The sequence below is a fragment of the Trematomus bernacchii genome, unplaced genomic scaffold, assembly GCF_902827165.1.
Source record: "Trematomus bernacchii unplaced genomic scaffold, fTreBer1.1, whole genome shotgun sequence".
In the NCBI taxonomy this organism is placed as follows: Eukaryota; Metazoa; Chordata; class Actinopteri; order Perciformes; family Nototheniidae; genus Trematomus; species Trematomus bernacchii.
The window spans coordinates 15,436-31,744 of NW_022987889.1; the positions used below are offsets into that span (position 1 = coordinate 15,436).

At 40.8% G+C, this 16,309-nt stretch overlaps 1 pseudogene; it reads left to right on the top strand.

Annotated features, from left to right (window-relative positions):
- Nucleotides 1–16,309, top strand: part of LOC117469882 — a 38,522-nt pseudogene that overhangs the window by 11,608 nt on the left and 10,605 nt on the right.

A 16,309-nucleotide genomic window follows, 5' to 3' on the forward strand; every position in this document is an offset into this window, starting at 1 on the left:
TCCAGCTCGCAGTGACGAGCCCATTCGACTCTTACATGAGGATCTGGATAGAAATTGAGGCTGTAAATTGCTCAAGGATTGTAACAATAATGTCTGTTTCTGGGCCATCTCCTCACCTGCTATCAGATATCAAATACTTCCTCTTCTTCCTTTTGTTTTCAGCATCCAGTCCTTTCCTCTCCGCCTCTCATCAGTTTTATCAGGGCTGGACGGTCAGAGTGGAGGAGTGGTGCTGCAGTGTGAGTCTGCAGGCTGGTATCCGGAGCCTGACGGTTGTGGCTGGACCTGAGGGGAAAGCTCCTCTCTGCTGGACCTCCAGAGACAGTCAGAGGTCCTGATGACCTCTATACTGTCAGCAGCAGAGTGACTGTGGAGAAGAGACCCAGCAGCAGCTTCACCTGCAGAGTCCAGCACCACAACACCACCCGCACCACACAGACGCACTTCAGCATTTCAGGTAAGACATCAAATAGTAATTTAATATATTTTAGTTTCAAATATCTGAGGTCTATTTTTACATAAATGCCGTGATGTTGTGTGTTTTATCATTTCAGATGATTTCTTTAAGCTCCAGTCCAGTTCTTCTTCCATCAATATCGGTCTGGCCATCAGTTTGGCTGTTTGCATTCTGTTAATGTTGGCAGTTTCTTTCTTCTTTTTGTGGAGAGAACACATATTCAGTAAGTCACTTGCAGTCGGGTGATTTGACTCAGTTTGGTTAATTAAAGGGACCCTATTATGCTGAGAGCTGTATGTTCTGTAGGTTTGTGTGCATGTTAATGGTCTGCAAAGGCTACAATATCTCCCACAACCCCCCCCCCCCCTGCCTGAAACACCTCCATTGGACTCCTTTGTTTTGAGCATGGTGACATCACTATGTAACACTTGCACTTCTATTGGCTAGTAGCACTAGGGCGGGACATCTCTAAGCCGTTGACCAATCACCCAACTGTTCAGCTACATTTAGACTGAAAAGTTTCATGTGCTTCGATCCCTTCCTAAAGTTCCTCTAATTCTCTTTTAACACATCTTAACACACGTTTCATTTCACACAGAGACAAAGAGGAAGAGTTCGGATGATGATCGGTTCTCAATGAAGAAGAAAGAGGACAGCTGATGAAAACCTGACGCTGTGCATATGGAGGCTTGAAGGGAAACGTAGGAAAGAAGAGCCAAAAGGTAAGTACAGTTACACCAACATGAAAAGTAGAGGTCTTAGCAAGAAGCACAGAAGACTTTCACATCAAGATTACAGGATCTGCCAGGAAGATGCATGAAAACATTGTGTCATTGTGTGTGCACCCTTAAGAAATAATCACTAAAGAAACGTGACTGTTCCTCTCATAGGAAAAATCAATCTGAGGAGCAGCTGCTTGAGGAGCAAGAGGAGAGAGAGGAAGCTGAGAAGGAAGTCCAGACTCTGAAAGGGAGCAGAGGAGGAGAGAGAGGAAGCTGAGAAGGAAGTCCAGACTCTGAAAGAGGAGCAGAGGAGGAGAGAGGAAGCTGAGAAGGAAGTCCAGACTCTGAAAGAGGCAGGCAGAGGAGGAGAGAGGAAGCTGAGAAGGAAGTCCAGACTCTGAAAGAGCAGCTGCAGAACAAGAAGAAAGAGGTTCATCTCCACTTCAATAATGAAACACATTGATTCCTGTTTGAAGTCTCTTTCAATGTCGTCCTTAGTGTAGACAAGGTCAAACCTGCAGTGCAGGTCCAAGTGGAGACCACATCCAGACAGTCCTACTTTTAGACTGTGAATAAATGATCTTAATCTTCCTGCTGTTCTTTCAGGTTGAATCTAAAGAGTCTGAGCTGCAGGATCTCCATGCAGAGAAACAGAGGAACCAGAACCAGCTGCAGAGCCTGAAGGGAGATCTGTGGAACAAGTACAGAGAGGTTCACGTCTTCATCTTAAATATTCTGCATTTATTGTAAAACAGAAAAGCATTTGAGGGAAACCCAAACAAGTCAGCAGGAGCAGTGACACAGCATGCCACACTTAGGGGTTAGGCTTACAAAATGAATTGTAGTAACACCATGTTTACTTCAATACATGTTCTTCCATTCAGTAACATTGAGCATAATAGATCCACCTAACTGTATGAGAATCTATAATGATCACATGCTGTGATGTAGTACTCATGTGTCTCTACATGTATTTCCCTCTACCAGCTGGGGACAGTTCAGAGGACCCTAATCAGCATTTCCAAAGTGGATCCGGTAAGTGGACATGATGTTAGTGCATTACGGCTGTGGATCCTCAGATCAGGGGAGCTGGGGAGCCGGTTCAATCCCGCCTTGACCCCCACTGCAGTCAACATGCCGTTGTGTCCTTGAGCAAGGCACTTCACCCTAAATCACTCCTGTGGGAATTGTCCACAGTATTGATGTATTACATGTCTGATAAATGTCATATGTAATGTAAGCGCTTTGAACATTTGGAAAAGTGCTAAATAAATGTAAGGCAAGGCAAGGCAAGTTTATTTACATAGCACATTTCAACACAAGGCAATTCAAAGTGCTTTACAGAAGTGAAAGACATTACGAGCAATGTAATGAATTATTATTATTATTATTATTATTACAGAAGATAACCAAAAATAACAATGTGGACACAACAGGAAGTCAATTATCTTAATATCAATGTGCATCACTAATAGATTGTAAAGAGATGTTCAGACTGGATTCTTTAACACATAAAACTGTGCAACACTTTAAAGATTGAACAGTATGTTGAGTCACTTTTCTCCAAACAATACAGAAATGGAAAAAAAGAACAGAAGAAGAAGAAGGCTGAAGCTGAACAGGAAGTGGAGACACTGGAGAAGAAGCTGGAGAGCAGACAGAAGGAAACAGACACCAACATCACAGAGGTTACTGTTTGAATATGTTACTAAAAATATAGATTTCAGTTGATCTTCTCTGTATGTAGAGTTTATACAGTTTATATGGATTGGTGCATGATTATAACGGTAAACGATGTATTTAGATTCTAGAGTTGTTTGGGGCAGAGTATGATACCTTTTCATGTCTAACATCAAAAAGTTGATGGTCATCCAAGAGTTTATGTCCTTAACCTGTTACGCACGGCCCCCCCCTGTTCCGGGCGGATAAACGCGTCATTTGCAGGAAACAACGTCTAAGGAATCTTAATATTAATAAACTATGAATGTTTTATATCCATGTAACGGGAAGAAACTCAGCTAACTGATCTTTTTAATTTTTTTTTCCAAAAAAACCCCACAATGCTAACACTCAGCCTCTGAATTATCCACGAGCGAAAAAATGTAACCTATCTCTGCACCTAAACTCACTCTAACTCCCTTATTACTTATCCTAGATGCACAGCCAACCCCTCGTTTTGCATCAGCTGGAGACACAGAATCTGGGGGTGCCCACCTCAACACTCAGTGATAAACATTTGCGACGCTATAAATGAAAGCGTACATCATAACGTGTGGAGCTAGGTAGCTAGAAACGCTAACATGGCTTACCTTGGTCAAAACTGGTCTTCAATGGCATTACAACGATAAAAAAAACGATGCTGCAGTTAATCCATAGGTTCATCCTATGTGTCTGTGTCCTCTTTGAAATTATTTCTGATAATCCATAAGCAATAAAACTGCTTTTTTCGTTTACAAATGCCAGAGCTAGATATAGGTCCACTCTGCTGCAAATTTACATGCGCGCAAGCCCCCACCTTTTCTCTTCACAACGTGTGTTTGTGGGGGACTCCCCCTTCGATTCTATTGGCTCTAACGGTCAGAAAGAGGTGTCAACCATCACAATCGACCAAGGGGGGCCAGAAATATGGGAAAAAAACCATTTTCACCCAAATCACCTCAGAGGTGGGGTGGGTTTGGCTAAACCTCTCTAAAAATGTCAAATGTCACTTGTTTTGCATCAATCTTGATACAGGGTAGCTTATTATATGTTGTACTTTGGATTCCTAAAGCTTTTAGGTCTACTAACCCATCATCCAAAGTGTAGTTTTTCACTATCTGTAAAAAATAATCTTGGACGGACACTATAATTTACAGTTTTTTACTATGTCAAAATCTGAAATTTTTCTTTAAAATGAAAAACTCTATATTGATTCTGACACGTCTACATGCCAACTCACAGATGTAAACCTTGCTTTGATAAAAGAAATTATTCATATAACCCTTTTAGAAGTGAATTTGTAGTCATTTGTTTTGGGCATGTCATTTTCGAGCCTGAAAACATGAAAAACAGGCTTGGTGCTTAACAGGTTAAGGCATGCTGGAAGTTTAGGTCATTGATTGATATCATCTGGCTCGAACAATATGTAATTGTAGATACAAATGAAACTTCTGGAGTGTTTTATTTTTATTTTTACCTGAAGTAAGCATTAATATGTTCATAAGAAAAGCTCCTAGTATAAAACCTTGCATGACTCCATGACTAACTCTTTCATCATAAATCAGGGTGAAGTCCTGCAGTGACTAGACATGAGTTTAGATTTCTAACAGATGAATGCTGATGAGTCACTTTAGTCCTGATATACATACGAACAAAGGTTTATGATAAAACATGTCTCTCTCTCTCCTCTCAGTGTGAAGTGAAGGAAGCTGAAGTCCAGCAGCTGCAGGAGGAGGATTCAGAGGATGGAGACCAGCATCATGGAGGGTAGACTGCCTGCATGAACCTTGCTGTATATATGAAGATCTATATTCTGATTCTAGTTCAAAGGAGCCATCAACTTGTAAATGTGTTGAGCATCCTGGTCACTTGAGAGTTCAATCAGAAATCCTGTTGCTGAATGTGTTTATGGTTTCAAAACGTCCTCTGTTTCTATCATTGAAGTTTCACAAATGTGTGCACTTGATTAAAAAAAAGTGTAAAGCAATTTTACGATTTATACCATAGATTCCAGGTTTGGTTACCTCCATGTTTACAGTCTTCTCCTCTGTGATGGTCATGTCCAATGCAGGAGTCTGTACAAACACATGGAGCCAATCATAGAGACACTCTCTCCACAGAGCTTCCAGTGGAACTCATGATGTGAAATTAGAGTTTTAGTTGTGAGATAATGAAAATGTAAAAACCCATGAACAAGTCTGTCTTCATCTCTCCACTTCTCCGCTGGAAAAGAAGCCGAGCTGCTGAAGCGCAGTTCTTCCTCCTTCAAGGGTAAGTGGGTTCAGATCAATACGATCAATACCTCTCTTCTGGTTTCCTGACCTAAATAAAGCTTCCTTTATAATCTCTGGCTGCAGAAAGCTGGGAGGAAACGTGTGAATATGAACTTATTGAGAGGCATTGGGTGCAAATGTGATATTTCCATCTCTCCTGTACTCGTCTTTTAGTTTAAAAACTGAAGATATTATCCAGAAACAAGTCTCAGGAGGAGAAGAGGAAGAAGAGGAGGGAGGAAGCTGAGGAAGAAGTTTGCATCCTGAAGGAGAAGCTGCAGAATGAGTCCAGAGAAGGTTTGTGTTTCATATCTCCAATCAAAGTCATTCAAAGACAAGCGTATGATATCCAGTGAAGCTACTCGAGTCCCAGATCAAATCCTTTCCCCTCCTTTCTCAGATAAAGTAACAACATGCATCTAAACCTGGTTTCCACTGCTCTTTCTTCACTCTGGCTGACTCACTAACACAGACACAGCACCTTTGAGTCTGATCATCTGAAAGTCCAGCTATAAAGAGTTTCATCTGGAGGTCTCTCTTCTTCTGTCTGTGTCTCCTCTCAGGTGAAGAGACTACACACTGATCTCCAGAGACTCACAGGGAGAGGAAGAGGAGGGAGAGGAGATGGAGAAGGAGATGAAGAGGAGGGAAGAGGGAGTATGAAGGAGAGCTGAAGAAGGAGCTGAAGAAGGAGATGACAGAGAGAAAAAAAGGTTCATCTTCCACCTACTGTATCTGTTTGTTAACCTGTTACGCAGCGGCCCCCTCGGTACCGGCGGATAACCGCGTCATTTGCAGGAAACAACGTCTAAGGAATCTTAACATTTAAATAAAACTATGAATGTTTTATATCCATGTAACGGGAAGAAACTCAGCTAACTGATCTTTTTAATTTTTTTTCTCCAAAAAAAAACCCCACAATGCTAACACTCAGCCTCTGAATTAACCACGAGCGAAAAAATGTAACCTAAAACGGCACTTAAACTCAAAATAACTCCCTTATTACTTATCCTAGATGCACAGCCAACCACTCGTTTTGGTGTCCTGGAGACACTGAATCTGTGGTAAAAAAACCTCAACACTCAGTGATAAACATTTGCGACGCTATAGAACAAAAGCGTACATCATAACATGTGGAGCTAAGTAGCTAGAAACGCTAAACATGGCTTACCTTGGTCAAAACTGGTCTTCAATGGCATTAAAACAATAAAAAAACGATGCTGCAGTTAATCCATAGGTTCATCCAATGTATCTGTGCCCTCTTTGAAATTATTTCTGATAATCCATAAGCAATAAAACTGCTTTTTTGTTTCCAAATTCCAGAGCTAGAATGCAGCTCCACTCTGCCCTACATTTACATGCGCACAGCCCCCACCTTTCTCTTCACAATGAGTGTGGTGTGTAGGCCTCCCCCTTCAATTCTATTGGCTCTAACGGTCAGAAAGAGGTGGCCAACCATCAAAAATCGAGCAAGGGGGCCAGAAGATATGAAAAAAAATACCATTTTCACCCCAAAATAACACCTCAGAGGTGGGGTGGTTTTGCTAAACCCTCTCCAAAAATGTCAAAATTGTCACTTGTTTTGCATCAACCTTTGATACAGGGTACTTATTATATGTTGTACTTTGGTTCCTAAGCTTTTAGTCTACTAACCCATCATCCAAGGGTAGTTTTCACTATCTGGTAAAAAAATAATTTTTGGACGGACACTAGTAATTACAGTTTTTTACTATGTAAAAAAATCTGAATTTTCTTTAAAATAAAAAACATTTATATTGATTCTGACACTTCTATATCCAACTCACAGATGGAACCTTGCTTTGATAAAAATAATTATTCATATAACCCTTTAGAAAGTTAAGTTGTAGTCATTTGTTTGGGGCATGTCATTTTTCCGAGCCTGAACATGAAAAAACAGGCTGTTGCTTAACAGGTTAGAGTTTAAAATCTCACAATAACTGCTATTAAATATCATAAACTTATTAAAACGTGTAACAACACATACAGATGTAGCAGCTTATTTAGGACAGTTTGAAACGCGAGGGTCGTGGCCCGTGAAAGGCCAGTGATGAAGAGCCTGCCCCCAGTCTGACTTGAGAGACCCAGCCCCCGTGATAAATACATTTAATTATTGTGAAGCCAGCTGCAATGGATCATTGATCCACCAGGGGGTGCAGTGGGGTTCCACACTGGAGCTCATGTGAAATCAACTTCGATACAGTAAGCTGGATATAGCAGTATGTCTGTTACTACTGTATAGCGGATCTTTGTTAAGATCCATATGTCACGGATAGGATCATAGCCTGTGCTAAATAAGAACATGTAATCATTTACAAAACATCACCAATGTTGTTATTTAACAAAATAATGTTGTTTAGTCGAAAAAAACGATGAATACCTGTTGACTTCACATCTTGTCACAAACATTTTGGAAGACAAGACTGACCCAAGATACCTTGGTTTGAATTGGAGAAGGGCAATGGTTATCGATGGGTGCTTTTAAAGCCTATTGTATACTAACTGTGTGATTTATATTGGCTTTTCAAAATGCATATAGGCCCCCCATTTACACCGCTCTTCCGTCAAGAATATGAATAGAAATAGTTAGATCACTTTACATTTCTGCGAATGAATAGCTTAGCTACTTGGCACTAATGTGGCTTTCACACCAGCGCTTTTCCCTTTCTAGCTCCTAGCTAGAAGCTTTTCTGGTTCAGCACCGGTTTCCCTTTTCTGCTCCCGCTCTTTGCACCCGCCCAGAGCTGGCCGCTGCTGCGTCATGACGTCACCGTTTACATCGCTGATTTTCTCCCCCAACGGAGCTCACAACAACAACAACACAGCATCAACAGGGGACTGCGTCGGGTCGATGATCGTGTTGCTTTAATCATACGAAGCTAGATTAAATTAAATAACGACTTCTCCAACCTTATACTTTTCTCCAGATTGGCCGTGGTTCATTGTTTATTAATGTGTTTCAGCGGCATTTACCGACCGCTGCAGTGCTGCCTGCTCTTCCACGGGAGTATTATTCTCCCGTTAGCTCCGGGTTAGCTCACACGGCTCTAAAGTATTCACTGTCTGACTGTCACACAAGCTGATACATATCCCCAGTTCCCCTTAAGTGAATGTGTGTCAGTCTGAATTGACGCTGTTTGGCATCACACAAACGCTGTTATGAAAGTTTCTCTGGTATAACATGGGTGATGTTAGCATAGCAACCGAAGCTAAACTTGACTACTTGCTAAGCCGTGTTCTACAGGCACATTTTATACCGGCGTATTTTTCATTATGATTCTACTTGTGATAATCGGACATGACAACCTGTGCAGCCCATGTATTAATTCCATCCGATAGCTGCTATAATAACAAACCAAACGTCTGCCTGCTCTCCACAATGATCAATAACAGCGAACGGATGATCAAAGTAAGGGTACAAATAAACAGAATCACACGAAGCCTGGTTAGTGTTGCCTGACTTATAAAGTGTGTTTTTTTTGTAGAGTCTGTGGTTGCCTTCTACAGATGGAGCGTCTTATTTTGGACAGTTTAAAATGCGAGGGTCGTGATCCGGTTCGTGCACTGTTCCGTGATGGCCGCCGGCGCCCCCAGTCTGACTTGATACCCGCCCCCGTGAATAAATAATGTAATTATTGTGAAAGCCAGCTGCAATGGATCATTGATCCACCAGGGGGTGCAGTGGGGTTCCACACTGGAGTCATGTGTGGAGTCTTGTACAGTATGTCTGGATGTACTAATGTATATGCGGATCTTTGTTAAGATCCATATGTCACGATAGGGATCATAGTCTGTGCTAAATAAGACATGTAATCATTTACAAAACATCACATGTTGTTATTTAACAAATAATGTTGTTTAGTCGAGATAAAAAAACAGACAGCAGCCGGCTCTCGATTTTAATCCTAATTTAATCGTTTATGTTCGCGCAAATTGACATGAAATCACTGACAAATATGAATATAACTGTAATTCAACTTCATTAAAATGTTATTAACGTGCCTAAACTCAGTAATTCACTAAAAATTACTGATCCCTCACATCGCGTCGCGTCGCGGAGGGGAATCTTGATCCCTGGGTGTTATTTTTCCCCATAAATGACCAAGTCGCTGCAAATTATCCCGCTTATTACATGGCCACATTCTCAACAAAGTAACGACATGACTCCCAATATTAATTGAAATGCTTTTATGGATTTAGGAAAATGTTTTTATTGATTTAAAAAATAGTTGTATGTATTGATTTAAATCGACATGCATCCGCCAAGAAAAATAGTCCGTTGTTACCAGTTTTTTAAACAGTCAGAATGAAACGGCAGCTCTCAGCTGTGTGTTTCCACACCTAATGGCCCATCACCCACAGCTCTCATCTCCCCCCCCTGATCTTTCTTTCCCAACAGTTAAGTTAACTGTAGGTTACTCTGAGTGACAAGCTTACAGTTAGTGAAGTAACACTAACTGGCTGTTTCCATTCTAAACATAACGCTCCAAATATGACTGTTTCCACTCGGACTTCAATACAGCAAACCCATTGTTTGGTTCCATGGTAGCGTGTCTCTTAGTAGCGTGCACTCCTTTCCTGTAAATTACAGGTCCAGCCAGGCAAAACAGTAAATATGAATATGAACGTTAGTTTTTAACTGAAATGATCAAATAAAGTCAAAATGTCACAGTGTTTACAAACATTGACCATAACCGTTCACCAGCCCCCACCCCACTATGTTGAGTATAGCCTACTCTTTGTTTAAAAACGAATTGGCCATCGGAATGTGTGTGTCCCAACCCCCCCCCCTGTGAATATCTCTTCTCCAGCGTCTGTCGGTTTGTGTTCGCAGATCATCACCCTTAGCTATTTCAATTACCTCTCAAACAACCTAAACTAGTTATAAATGTTTATTTTAAATAAAGTATGTTTCTTCACATGTTAGGTCTATATTGAAGGTTCATTGAAAGTAAAGCTTACTTTGGTTCTTGTGCTCTAGTTTCTTCAAGGAATCTTACTGAGAACGTTATGTTTCCTCTGACTGCTTATGCCAAAAGCAACGACAAATTATCTGTTTTAAATACCTTTTTAGACCGGAAACTTTAGAATGAAATGTAATACCGGTTAGGTTTTTTGTGTTCATACTGACAGAAGAAGAAATAAATTAAGTATGAATGAGAATAAGACTTATGTAATGTATTGACATTTGATCAGTATAAATGTATTACTAACTTTATCCACTGTGGTACCGAAGCTTGGATCACCGCCAAAGACATGGCCGAGGGCAGCTGGCAGCTTTCAATATTTTTCATGTGCGATTCTAACGCTTTCAGAAAGTGAAACATACAGCATCATTTGAGAAAAATAAATCAAAATAAGCGTTATAAATTAACCCTGACTACTTGTGTTTAGGACTCACTGTATTTTGGTACTCTCTAGGTCTGTGGGCCAAATCCGGCCCCCGACTTCATTTGATTTGGCCCGCAAGAGGCTTCAAAACATATAATATGTTTATTATACGGTTTCATGCCACTTTACAGAAGCACAATGTCCATAAACTACATGTACCACACAATGCATCTTGTGACATGCGCACTGAAGAGACTTGCAATTATTTGAAATTATTTGCCCTAAACTTCTGCTCTCAGACATAGTTAATTATGAAGTTATTACCTTATCCGATAATAATCCAATGCAGAGGCAATACATGTTATATAAAAACATTATTTATATATATAGTCTTAAAGTTACAACCGGCCCTTTGAGTGCAACCTTAATGCTGATGTGGCCCGCGATGAAATTGAGTTTGACACCCCCTGCTCTAGGTAATGGAAATGTGAACATGGAGGTGTAAAGATGCGGTTGCAGGTCAACACAAGACAACACATTAACTATTTAAATGGTCATAAGACATACACTGAGCACTTCCTTGGCATCAAGGTAATCACTAGAGAGAATACATTTGTGGAATAATAATCTTTTCTAATACTGTGGACATGAAATAGAAATTGAGGAGCTACATTCCTGGAATATGTGTACTGAGTCATGCTTTGTTGCGAACACAACAGTGGGGAGCCTTTGTTGCAGTCGCCTCAAAAGACAGAAAAGAGGGAGCCATGCGCCAGTCTTTGAAGCTGTCAATCTCTTCTGTCAAAGACCATTGCAAGACTATTTATGTTTGGATTCTCACTTGAGGAATCTTAAATCGACCCTAAATATAGCATATATTAAGAACGAGAAAGTGTTAACATCGTTTTTTGTAAACATATGACCAATGTGCGAGGGTGATGACATCAGAGGCATCGTCCTATGGGCTTAGCCCCGGACAGGTACAACAGGTATTCCACTCAGAGGGGGGTAGTTATCCATTTACATGTCAAAAAGCAACATACAGTAGGCGGGTGGGGGATGGTGAACGTTTACATTTCTCAGAATACATTTAATTTAAGGGGAGCAGTTACTGAGAAGTTACATTCGCAGAAATGTAAAGTGATCTATCTAAGTTCTATTCATATTCTTGACGGGAAGAGTTAGTATACAATAGAGTTAGAGTTAGTATACTTTAAAAGCCTTCTCCAAATCAAACCAGATATCTTGGGTATTCACTCAGAGGGGGGTCGGTGAACCGGGCAGAGTTTTTCGCCGGTCAACGTGTGTGAAAAGTTTAAAGTTCAATCTTCCTTATTGAGCTTTATAACAAATGAATAACGACTATATATTATAATAAAACTATATATTGAGCTTTAAAACAAATGAATAACGAATGAATAACGACTATATATTATAGGAAATGAATAACGACTATATATTATAATAAAACTATATATTATTATAAAACTACATATATAGTTATATAATAAAACGACTATATATTATAATAAAATAAACACTGGCTGTTGTTATGCCTGCTGTAACGTTTACTTACTCCGTTCTCCGCTTAAGTAATTATGCCGTTACAAGCTTCATAGTTGTATTTATCATCTAAATTTGCCGAAACAAGTTTAATATTCTGAAAGCCAAGACTTTGTTTATTTGAAATCAGATGAAAACAAACTGTAACGGACCCATTTTATTCATATTCCGAGTCATAAAGACTTTATTTAAAATATACATTTATAACTAGTTTAGGTTGTTTGAGAGGTACAGCTACCATTCTTTAATTAGATGTTTGATAAGTGCATGCAGATCACATAGTAAAACACGTAGGCTACACCGATACATTATTTTGTATTTTTATTAAATTCGACAATGTCAATTTCACTTTCCACTATGTCCACCGTTGTTTTTCACAACCAATGGCAGAACTTTATTGAGGCCTGTAATTAGTCAACTACAGGTCTCTTGGGTCAGTCTTTTTCTTCCAAAAGCTTGTGACAAGATGTTATTGCTCTTGGGGCATTAAAAACAAGATTTTAACTTTAGTTTTTTATATAATATCTGCATTTCCTATTGTGAAAAACTAAGTCTTAGTTTGGCCATAGTTATTTAATATATAGCGGCCATCTCCTGGTTAAAACCCTGAAATTGGAGAATAGTGGGAGGGCCTAACATTCCTGGATACTGGTCTTTGGCAGGTCTTAGGCAGGTAACTGGCTGGCAGTAGGCAGGAAGCTGTATGCTGGCGTCCAAAATAAGATGCCCCATCTGTAGTTACTCGTGAAGTTTGCTGATGACACGACCGTCATCGGCCAGATCACAGACGATGACGAGACGGCATACAGAGAGGAGGTCGAAAACCTGACATCTTGGTGCCAGGAGAACAACCTCCATCTCAACATCAGCAAAACAAAGGAGCTGATTGTGGATTACAGGAAGCAGGCAGGGAGAGGGACACGCCCCCATCGCCATCAATGGGACTACGGTGGAGAGAGTCAAAAGCTTCAGGTTCCTTGGGGTCCACATCACTGAGGACCTGACATGGTCTCTTCACACCACCACCATCACCAAGAAAGCTCGACAGCGGCTCTTCTTCCTCCGCAGGCTGAGGAGGTTCAAAATGGATTCCAGGATACTCTGCAACTTCTACAGGTGCACGATAGAGAGTATCCTCACTGGCAGCATGACGGCCTGGTACGGCAAGCTGCACCACGACCTCGATCGTAAGGCTTTACAGAGGGTGGTGAAAACTGCACAGCACATCACCAGGACGGAGCTGCCATCCATGGAGGACCTTACTCCCAGCGGCTCAGGAAGATAAATCACTACGGATTATCAAGACCCCCCATCACCCCCAGCCACAAACTGTTCTTTCTGTTTGCCGTCTGGCAGACGTTACCGCAGCATCCGGGCAAGGACAAGAAGATTCGGAGACAGTTTCTTTCTTCCCGCGGGCAGTGAGACTGTTAAACAATTGAACTGTTGAAACAACATCAAACATTCAACTGCTACTCAGTAGTATGTATCTAATACCTAATATATATATATCATTCCAATAACTTGTATATAGACTCATACTGCACTATTCCACATCATAACTTTATTTCATTTTTATAACTATTATTATTTTTGTATTGCTCTTGCTCTTATTGTTATTATGTTATGTTATTATGTTGCATTGTTGGAGAAGCCTGTGACATAAGATTTTCAACTGCATAATTACTCTGTAGCTATGTCAGATTGACAATAAAGAACCTTGAACCTTTACTCAGCGCTACTGCTTGTAGGCAGGCATGACGAGACTCTTCAGTCGACCCATGTTCAGGGGAGGTGGGTTTGGTTTCCTGCACGCCTCAACGTAAGAGAGACGTAAGCGACGTCGCCTCTTAGCTCCGAAGCTCTTGCCTCTAGACCGACAATTTTTTGGAGCTGGAAGTGAACCGCATTCCGGAGCTATGAGGCGGCGCCGCTGCGGTGTGAACAGGAAAAACCGGTACTTTTCAGGCTCCAGCTCCGAGCCGGAGCTGAAAAAGCGCCGGTGTGAAAGGGGCATAAGAGTACAGATATGTCTACCCTTTCTTTTCAGAGTGTAATATCTGCATTTTCTCTTTTGGTTTGAATTGGAGAAGGGCAATGGTTATCGATGGTGCTTTTAAAGCCTATTGTATACTAACTGTGTGATTTATATTGCTTTTCAAATGCATATAGGCCACTATTTACACTGCTCTTCCCGTCAAGAATATGAATAGAACTTAGTTACTGTAGATCGCTTCACATTGAGGGAAAGAGGCATTTTCCCATTGGTCCCAGTCCAGTTGGTTCTTTTCACCATTCTCCCATATGTTACAAATGGCGTTAAGAAAATATTAGCAGCATAGATCTCAGGGCGATGCTGTCCCTTAAAAAAGCTGTCCTGTTCCTCTCGCTCTGAGGAAACTGCCCTGGTGGGTTCATCAGGTGTAGCCGCCGACCCTGGAGTGACCACTGGCACTGGAATGACCGGTGGCAATTATTGTGTTTTTATTTATTTATTCATTTATTTAACAGGGACAGTGCACATTAATGAACATTTCTGTAAATGTGCCAGAGTTAGCCAAGAGGCTATTTTTCATCTGTAGTTAGTTAGATTTTAAAAGTCAATCTAAAACACATTTCATTTTAAACAAGTAAATACAATACATTTAAAACATGCAACATACCAGAGGTGGGACCAAGTCATTGTTTTGCAAGTCCGAGTCAAGTCTCAAGTCTTTGCGCTCAAGTCCGAGTCAAGTCTCAAGTCTTTGCGCTCAAGTCCAAGTCAAGTCTCAAGTCAGGATGGGCAAGTTCAAGTCAAGTCCAAGTCCTAAACTTTGACAAAACGAGTCTTAAACAAGTCCTTATGTGCTTTTCAACAAATGTAATGACATCGATCAACAGAATCATACTTAATAATCAAACTGCTCTTTATTAGTCCCATTAATAATTTAATAATCAATTTTCTCTCTGCTGGTAAAGTAACGTGTTTTTCTATTTTGAGAGGGATCAGTAAGGTAAGTGACGGTTTGATTCAGAAGGAGTTTAATGGATAAGATCCCTGATGTTAAGGTAACCAGAATGTTTATTTCCACTGTGTACAACATGTTATAAGGGACCCACAATCTATCTTTATGCAAGGGATAATGTACAGCGAGGCATCTCTATGGGGAAAAGAACACCTGAATCTACATCCCTCTGTAGGTGGTACTTTAACTGTATTTTGATGCTAATACTTTTGTACTTTTACTTGTAACATTTTGAATGCAGGACTTTTTATTGTAACCGAGTATTCCTACACTCAGGTACTGTTACTCAAGTACAAGATCTGAACTTCTCCCACCTCTGGCAATAAATCCTGAGTGGTTACCAAAAAAAAAACCCCTGCTCTGAAGGTTATTTTCATTTTACAAATCCTGCACTCAGCTTTGCTTTCTCCAATATCATTGAAATGCAGCCAGAAGCTGCTTCTTTTTTCGGTTTTCGCAAATTTCTTGACTTCTTCCAACGCGCTTGCATTTAAATCCGGCTCCCCGTCTCTCCGTGGCTCTGTAGCTGGCCTGTACCACTACACCTGCTGTCTTTGGAGCGTCTGCCCCCCACCCTTCTTTCACATAATGGTATGATCCTAGTGTGTCCTCGCATATGATTGGCCGCATGGTGGCTCAGCAAAATAAAGTCCCGCCCCTGCCTGCATGGATTCACAGCAAGAGTTGCAGCGGCTGAAGATTCTGCTCTCCCCGACGGGAGTCTGCTCTTCGAGCGGCATCTTGCGATCGGCGTATTGGAGACCCCTGAATTAAATTATCAAGTCACCTCAAGTCAGAAGGCTCAAGTCCAAGTCAAGTCCCGAGTCATTGGTGTTCAAGTCCAAGTCGAGTCGCAAGTGTTTTATGATTTTGTCAAGTCGAGTCCAAAGTCATCAAATTGGTGACTCGAGTCTGACTCGAGTCCAAGTCATGTGACTCGAGTCCACACCTCTGCAACATACATTACTGGGATTAAATAAAACAATTTAAAATACAGAACATTAAAACAAAACAAATAAAACAAAACAAAAGAACATGTTAAAACATGTTAAAACACAGGCAGTGGGTTGTAAGGAGCAGAAGATTGGGTCAGTGTTGGCAGAGCGTCTCCCCCATCCCATTAAAATTCAAATTCTTGACTGAAAGAGCCTACAGTACATGTAAATGGAAGCATTGCCTATATTCATTTGAAAATAATTAGTACCCCCCTCTGAGTGGCTACGTGTTGAGTTCACATCT